The 9,158-nt window shown below is 37.2% G+C and overlaps 1 pseudogene; it reads left to right on the forward strand.

The window, feature by feature from the left end:
• The first annotated feature begins 5,714 nt into the window (after positions 1 to 5,714).
• Positions 5,715 to 7,627, forward strand: LOC119189363 (annotated as a pseudogene).
• Positions 7,628 to 9,158: the final 1,531 nt, after the last annotated feature.

Consider the following 9,158-nt stretch of genomic DNA (forward strand, 5'->3'; position numbering starts at 1 on the left):
TAGTTTTTGATACTTCGATCGTATTGTCAAAATTTTTAAGTTTGCCGGATCGCGACGTGTGATACGTCTTTAGACGCGTCTCGGCACGTACAGCAAGAATATGTAATAAACTTGTGTACCGTTGGTACAAAATTTTCAAAAAATCGATCAACGATGTATGAAAAATGTTAAGTTGATAAAACAAAGAAATTTGAGGGGAGTGTCAAAAACAACGATGAACGACGCCGGACAACGCTGGACGACAAGAACGGTAAGTATTCTGTGGTATGTAAAATTTTGAATATAATATCAATAATTTCTAATATAATTTTGTGTTTTAATTTCTAGGTATATAATATACAAGTCACCGAACGGGAAATGTCAATTTTTTGGCCGGAGCGCGACGTGTGATACGTCGTTGACGCGTCTCGGCTAGCACTACACGATTCAAAAATAAAAGGAGTACTGTTGGTAGAAAAATTGTTCACCGTCGGCAATTTAAGTTAAAATTCAAAAATTTCAAAAATTTCGCGAAAATTGAGGGGGAATGTCAAAACTATGTGAACGGTAAGTACTTATCAAAACAAAAGCAATGATGTGCCACACTATACGGTTTGTATGATGTTAATACAAAAATTTTTCGAAAATCGATCGAATTATTTTAAAAGTGTGCACACCTTAGGTAGATTTTCATACATCGATCGTATTGTCAAAATTTTAAGTTTGCCGGATCGCGACGTGTGATACGTCTTTAGACGCGTCTCGGCACGTACAGCAAGAATATGTAAATAAACTTGTGTACCGTTGGTACAAAATTTTCAAAAAATCGATCAACGATGTAGAAAAATGTTAAGTTGATAAAATTTGGAAGAAATTTGAGGGGAGTGTCAAAAACAACGATGAACGACGCCGGACAACGCTGGACGACAAGAACGGTAAGTATCTATGTAAGTATGTAAAATTTTGAATATAATATCAATAATTTCTAATATAATTTTGTGTTTTAATTTCTAGGTATATAATATACAAGTCACCGAACGGGAAATGTCAATTTTTTGGCCGGATCGCGACGTGTGATACGTCGTTGGACGCGTCTCGGCTAGCACTACACGATTCAAAAATAAAAAGGAGTACTGTTGAAAGTGAAAAAATTGTTCGCCTTCGGCAATTTAAGTTAAAATTCAAAAATTTCAAAAAAATTTCCAAAAATTGAGGGGGGGAATGTCAAAAACTATGTGAACGGTAAGTACTTATCAAAACAAAAGCATTGATGTGCCACACTATACGGTTTGTATGATGTTTATACAAAAATTTTTCGAAAATCGATCGAATTATTTTAAAGTGTGCACACCTTATAGGTAGATTTTCATACATCGATCGTATTGTCAAAATTTTAAGTTTGCCGGATCGCGACGTGTGATACGTCGTTGGACGCGTCTCGGCACGTACAGCAAGAATATGTAATAAACTTGTGTACCGTTGGTACAATATTTTCATTATATCGATCAACGTTGTATGAAAATGTTAAGTTGATAAAATTTGAAGAAATTTGAGGGGAGTGTCAAAAACAACGATGAACGACGCCGGACAACGCTGGACGACAAGAACGGTAAGTATCTATGTAAGTATAAAATTTTGAAAATAATCAATATCTGTTACAGCGATATAATATAATATATTTTTAAACATGTACACAAAAGGTAGAAATTGTAATAAGAGCCATCTTGCGCTCATTGTAAACACTACATTAAATGTGGCCATTTTTATTTTGTTGTCAGTCAGTCCAAAATAAAAATGTCAGTTCATAGTCAATACTGCGTTTAATTTAATAAAACGAAATAACGATTTTATACAGTGGTCAATTCGGACCCGCAACATTGGACCTTCGTTGCCGGATATTTATCAAATCCGCAAAATTAAACGACTATATCGCAATTACGTCGCGACTTGTGGCATCGGCGTTGGAACCACGAGTCTTCACCTCCGGATCGACACAGAAACGCTGTGCAGTATTAGCAGATGGTCAGATCCATCCTTCTTAATCCTATCTAGCTTTTGTGCCAATATCGTGTGAACTTAGTGGTTATAGGTTGTTTGTCATTGTGGTTGCGTCCGAGTCATCAGTCATCAAGTTTCTGGTGTTAACAGTAAGTGCTTGCTTTCTTTATACCACCGCAATGAGTGACGACGAATATATAAATGCATCAGCAAAGCATTTGTCAAATCCCAAATCACCTCGAAGGGATCGTACTCCGTCGAGTGTGAGTGATCTCAAAAAAAATAGGGGTACACTTAAAGGCCGATTAACTTCATTTGAAAAGTACATTCGTAAGTTAGAAAAACTTTCATTATCAAATGCTCAAAAAACAGAAGTAAATTTACGAATTCATTCCGCCGAACAATTATTAGACAGTTTCTACGATGTTCAGAGTGAAATAGATAAATTGTTAGTTGATGAGAAGGAAATAGTTTCTAGTTCTGAGTATAGAGAATCATTTGAAGATCAGTATTTCTCTGCAATGGCTGCCGCGAAATGTTTAATTGGTGATAATATTGGTGACTATTCTAACTGTCCGCGTTCGGAAAAATCTAAACAAAAACGATCAAAATTGCCAGATATTAAATTGCCAAACTTCGATGGTAGTTATGATAAGTGGTTGGAATATAAAAATTCGTATATAACAATGATTCACACTCGTGATGACCTAGATGCTATTGATAAGTTTCAATATCTTAAATCCTCGCTCAGTGGTTCCGCCCTTCGAGTAATAAGTTCGCTAGAGTTTACAGCTTCTAACTACTCGCATGCATGGAATTATTAGTAAAGAGATTTCATAATAGTCGCTTACTAGTACATAAACGTCAAATCCTTGTTTACCGCTCAATTTCTAAATAAACAATGTCCTGAACAAATTAGAAATCTTATTGATACTGTTTTACGAAATTTGCGGTCTCTTAATACTTTTGGGAGCCTACAGACACGTGGGACACGTTAATTATATACTTGATAAGGTCTAAGCTTGATCAAACCACCAAGCGAGAGTGGGAAGATCACAAAGGGTCATTAAAATTGATTTCGAATACAGATTCACAGTGTGACAAAATTAAATTAGATGATTTACTTGATTTTCTCAGAAATAAAGCAGATACTCTTGAAACAATTCATTACAGTAATACGAAAATTTCTAATTCATCAAATCACAAAAAACAATCAACAAATACGCATCAAGTTCACAGCTTTGTTTCTACACACAACAATAAAACATATAAGTTCGAGAAACCTATGTGTTAAATGTGCAATGGCAATATTGTATACTTGTGTCAGTTTCCTTAATTTATCGGTCGAAGATAGGATTAAATTCGTTGAAAATAAAAATCTTTGCCCAAACTGTTTACGCAGGTCATACAGTCGTTAACTGTATATACGGACCATGCAAACAGTGTCAGGAAAAACATAACACTCTAATTCATTTCAAAGATAATAACGTAAACATGTCATCTATACCTATAGATGCGCAAGTATATAGCACAACCGTCGCCGCAGCGAAATAACAAACCGGTTTCGGCGAGCGCGTCCGCTATGCATTCTATGTCGCAGTCATATACGAGTGACTGTGACATTTACGATAAGTCCGAGTTTTATCATTAAATCAGATAATGTTGGCTACGGCTTTAGTAGATGTCGCGAGCAATGATAATACGTTTCATACCGTTCGCGCCCTGCTTGATAACGGGAGTCAACATTGTTTTATTTCCGAAAGTTTGTTGAAATATTTAAACGTCGCAGTTATACAGTCCGCTATTCGAGTCTCGGGTGTTGGACATTCGGTCACACATTCGAATCAGTCATGCGAAATAAATATACGCTCTAAGATTAACGATTTTAATACAAATATTCGTTGTATTGTTTTGCCGGAAATTACGGGGAGTATTCCGCAAAGTCATATTAAGAGCAATTTGATTACTATACCACAAAACGTAGTTCTTGCAGATCCCTCTTTCTATATATCGTCGAAAATCGATATTTTGATTGGAGCGGATAGGTTCTGGGATTTATTGGATGAAGGTCGTTTTAAACTTCCCTGCGGTCCGTATCTACAAAATTCAAAATTGGGTTGGCTGCTATCCGGCCCCATTGATTCGAAATTTTACGAAGTAATCATGTTGTTTGTAATATTTCTCAGACATTAGATAATCAATTAAGAAAGTTTTGGGAGCTGGAAGAAATACAATTTAACGATGACAATCTCACCGAAGATGAACGTCAGTGTGAGGAAAATTTTATGCGCACTACCAAACGCGACGTAGATGGTAGGTTTTCGGTTCGAATGCCGTTAAAAGAATCTCCAGATGTGCTTGGCGATTCATTCGAAATGGCTAGAAGTCGGTTCTTAGCCTTAGAACGCAAACTAAATCGCATGCCACATTTCAAACAAATGTACTGCGAATTTATGCGAGAATATATTAGATTGGGTCACATGAAACGAATTCAAAAAGAAGATTCAACGCACTATTTTCTTCCACATCACGGAGTGTGGAAGGACGATAGTACTACCACAAAATTGCGTGTAGTGTTTGACGCCAGCGCTGTTACGACGTCAAACAAGTCATTAAATGATATACAGCTGGTAGGTCCAGCGTTGCAAAACGATATATTTTCTATTTTATTACGATTTAGGCAGTATAGATACGTAGCCTGTGCCGACGTGGAAAAAATGTTTAGGCAGATATTAATACATAATGATCAAAGAAATCTACAGCTTATATTTTGGAGAGAAAACTCGACTGATTCCCTCGACATTTATCAACTAAAGACCGTTACCTATGGCACTGCGTCTGCCCCATATTTAAGTATGCGTTGTATTCGTCAGTTAGCTGAAGAAGCTGATGACAAAGCTCTTGCTGGCGTAATCAAAGAAGATTTTTACGTGGACGATTTAATCACGGGTCATGACAGTTTCGAGTCATTGTTGGTTATTTGTGAAAGAACGTCTCAAATATTAAATTCGGGTTGTTTCCCATTACGTAAATGGACTTTCAATCATGACTCGACAACTCAGGTCTTTAAAACGTTGGCAAGAGATGAACATTGTCAAAGTAAAACACTCGGGCTGGGTTGGTCGAATATCACTGACGAATTTCATTTTACAACAGAATTGGAAAATTCAGCTACAGTAACTAAACGAGTTATTCTGTCGGTTGTTTCCCAGATCTATGATCCCTCTTTAGGTCTGGTTATCTCCGGAGTATAATCATTGCTAAAATTCTCCTACAAAGGTTATGGTTGCAAAAAATTGATTGGGATGATCCAGTTCCTGACGATATTGTGATCATGTGGAATCGCTTTATTAATTCTATTACAGAGACATTAAACTTATTACGAATTCCGCGTTACGTCATGAGTGAAGGGACGCTGCGTTGTGAACTTCATATTTTTGCAGACGCTTCACAGGATGCATACGGCGCCTGTGCGTATATAAAACGTATGACGAGTCTTCACGCAACACTGTTCAATTATTGTGTTCCAAAGGTAAAGTTGCCCCAGTTAAAACTATTACAATACCGCGGCTTGAGTTGTGCGCAGCACTTTTAGGTGCCAAGTTGTATAAAAAGATTACAGTTTCACTCAGATTAAAATTTAATAAGACATATTTCTGGACGGTTCAAAAATGTCACCTCGATTAAAATGTCACCTCACTTAAAACGAATCGTGCGCTATGCGCCATGGTGTCAGCAGCAAAGACAACCCGGCGGATTATGTGTCTAGAGGTTTATATTTGGAAGAGTTACATAAATGCAAAACTTGGTGGCACGGACCAGAGTTTATAGCTGCCGATAATTTAAATTATACCACTAATGTAATTTTAAATGATACCTTATTACCTGAAGTAAAATCTCAGTCTCATATTGCTACAAATATCATGACAAATGATTTTAACGGTGAATTATTTGATTTTAACAGATTTTCTTCATTTAACCGAATGCGACGCACTGCAGCATACATTCTGCGATTTATCTATAATATGCGCGTGGCTAATAAACAACTGCGTAAAACCGGTTTGTTGTCAGCTGATGAATTGAGCCAATCAGAGTTTTTTTTAACGCGGTTCGCTCAGGTGCAGTCATTTGGTAACAATTATGATACACAAAAAAAACATCGTTCGGGTAAATTGTCAGGACTCAACGTGTTTGTAGACGCTAACAATATTTTGAGAGTTGGTGGTAGATTAAATAATTCAAGTTTCGATTACGATAAAAAACATCCCGTGTTATTGTGCGGTAAACATAGATTTACATCGTTATTATTTAGATCGGAACATAAGCGATTATTGCATGCGGGACCTCAGCTTCTCTTATCTAACATTCGTGAGTGTTGGTGGCCATTAGGTGGTAGAAATCTAGCAAGAAAAACGGTACATCAATGTGTGACGTGTTCTCGCTTGAAGAGCGTTACTTTAAAGCCCATTATGGGTGATTTGCCGGCCAAACGGCTTGAAGAGGGTTTTCCATTTAAATTCTGTGGCGTGGACTATGCTGGTCCGGTTATGATTTTAACTCGAAAAGGCAGGGGAGCTAAATTAATAAAAGGTTATATTTGTTTATTTGTTTGTTTTTGTACACGCGCTATACATTTAGAACTGGTCACTAGTTTATCGACAGACGATTACATACTCGCATTAAAGAGATTTATATCTAGACGTGGTAAGCCAGCAGAGATATTTTCTGACAATGGCAAGAATTTCGTAGGCGCTGAAAGGCAATTCCAAACATTTTTAACTGAAAATATGGAAGGTATAGTCGATTATGCAGCGGGCAATGGGATGAAATTTAGTTTTATTCCTCCTTACTCTCCTCATTTCGGTGGTCTGTGGGAAGCGGGAGTAAAATCTTGCAAGTACCACTTGAAACGTGTCGTAGGTAATTGTAACCTAACTTATGAAGAATTTAGCACGGTATTGGCACAAATTGAAGCTGTCCTAAATTCCCGTCCTATATCCGTTTTATCCTCAGATCCTAACGACGCGCTCCCTCTTACACCAGCTCACTTCCTGGTCGGTCGTCCCCTTACTGCGCCCACACAAGGAGACCTCACAAATACCCGACTCACACTCTGTTGCGATACGACCGCATAGAAAAGATAAGACAGCATTTTTGGCAGAGATGGGCTAAGGAGTATGTGTCGGAACTTCAAAGTCGGTCCAAATGGAAATCCAACATTAGCGAGCTGGCAGTTGATACAATAGTACTGGTCAAAGAGGACAACGTCCCCCCATTATCGTGGAAGCTGGCACGAGTTATACAAGTGTATCCGGGGAAGGACGGTGTGTCACGAGTGGCAGATCTTCGGACCTCATCAGGCGTGATTCGGCGTGCATTCTCGAAGATTTGTCCGCTGCCTATCACATCACAATGAGGAAGCGATTCGCATATTTTATCACTGAAGATAATTTACATTGGAGCCTGCGGCATCCAAGGCCGGGGCCATGTTACAGCGATATAATATAATATATTTTAAACATGTACACAAAAGGTAGAAATTGTAATAAGAGCCATCTTGCGCTCATTGTAAACACTACAATTAAATGTGGCCATTTTTTATTTTTTGCTTGTCAGTCAGTCCAAAATAAAAATGTCAGTTCATAGTCAATACTGCGTTTAATTTAATAAAACGAAATAACGATTTTATACAGTGGTCAATTCGGACCCGAAACAATATCAATAATTTCTAATATAATTTTGTGTTTTAATTTCTAGGTATATAATATACAAGTCACCGAACGGGAAATGTCAATTTTTTGGCCGGAGCGCGACGTGTGATACGTCGTTGGACGCGTCTCGGCTAGCACTACACGATTCAAAAATAAAAGGAGTACTGTTGGTAGAAAAATTGTTCACCGTCGGCAATTTAAGTTAAAATTCAAAAATTTCAAAAAATTTCGAAAAATTGAGGGGGGGGGAATGTCAAAAACTATGTGAACGGTAAGTACTTATCAAAACAAAAGCAATGATGTGCCACACTATACGGTTTGTATGATGTTTATACAAAAATTTTTCGAAAATCGATCGAATTATTTTTAAAGTGTGCACACCTTAGGTAGATTTTCATACATCGATCGTATTGTCAAAATTTTAAGTTTGCCGGATCGCGACGTGTGATACGTCTTTAGACGCGTCTCGGCACGTACAGCAAGAATATGTAATAAACTTGTGTACCGTTGGTACAAAATTTTCAAAAAATCGATCAACGATGTATGAAAAATGTTAAGTTGATAAAATTTGGAAGAAATTTGAGGGGGGGGAGTGTCAAAAACAACGATGAACGACGCCGGACAACGCTGGACGACAAGAACGGTAAGTATCTATGTAAGTATGTAAAATTTTGAATATAATATCAATAATTTCTAATATAATTTTGTGTTTTAATTTCTAGGTATATAATATACAAGTCACCGAACGGGAAATGTCAATTTTTTGGCCGGAGCGCGACGTGTGATACGTCGTTGGACGCGTCTCGGCTAGCACTACACGATTCAAAAATAAAAAGGAGTACTGTTGGTAGAAAAATTGTTCACCGTCGGCAATTTAAGTTAAAATTCAAAAATTTCAAAAAAATTTCGAAAAATTGAGGGGGGGGGAATGTCAAAAACTATGTGAACGGTAAGTACTTATCAAAACAAAAGCAATGATGTGCCACACTATACGGTTTGTATGATGTTTATACAAAAATTTTTCGAAAATCGATCGAATTATTTTTAAAGTGTGCACACCTTAGGTAGATTTTCATACATCGATCGTATTGTCAAAATTTTAAGTTTGCCGGATCGCGACGTGTGATACGTCTTTAGACGCGTCTCGGCACGTACAGCAAGAATATGTAATAAACTTGTGTACCGTTGGTACAAAATTTTCAAAAAATCGATCAACGATGTATGAAAAATGTTAAGTTGATAAAATTTGGAAGAAATTTGAGGGGGGGAGTGTCAAAAACAACGATGAACGACGCCGGACAACGCTGGACGACAAGAACGGTAAGTATCTATGTAAGTATGTAAAATTTTGAATATAATATCAATAATTTCTAATATAATTTTGTGTTTTAATTTCTAGGTATATAATATACAAGTCACCGAACGGGAAATGTCAATTTTTTGGCCGGAGCGCGACGTGTGATACGTCGT

This window comes from Manduca sexta, chromosome 14, assembly GCF_014839805.1.
Source record: "Manduca sexta isolate Smith_Timp_Sample1 chromosome 14, JHU_Msex_v1.0, whole genome shotgun sequence".
Taxonomy (NCBI): domain Eukaryota; kingdom Metazoa; phylum Arthropoda; class Insecta; order Lepidoptera; family Sphingidae; genus Manduca; species Manduca sexta.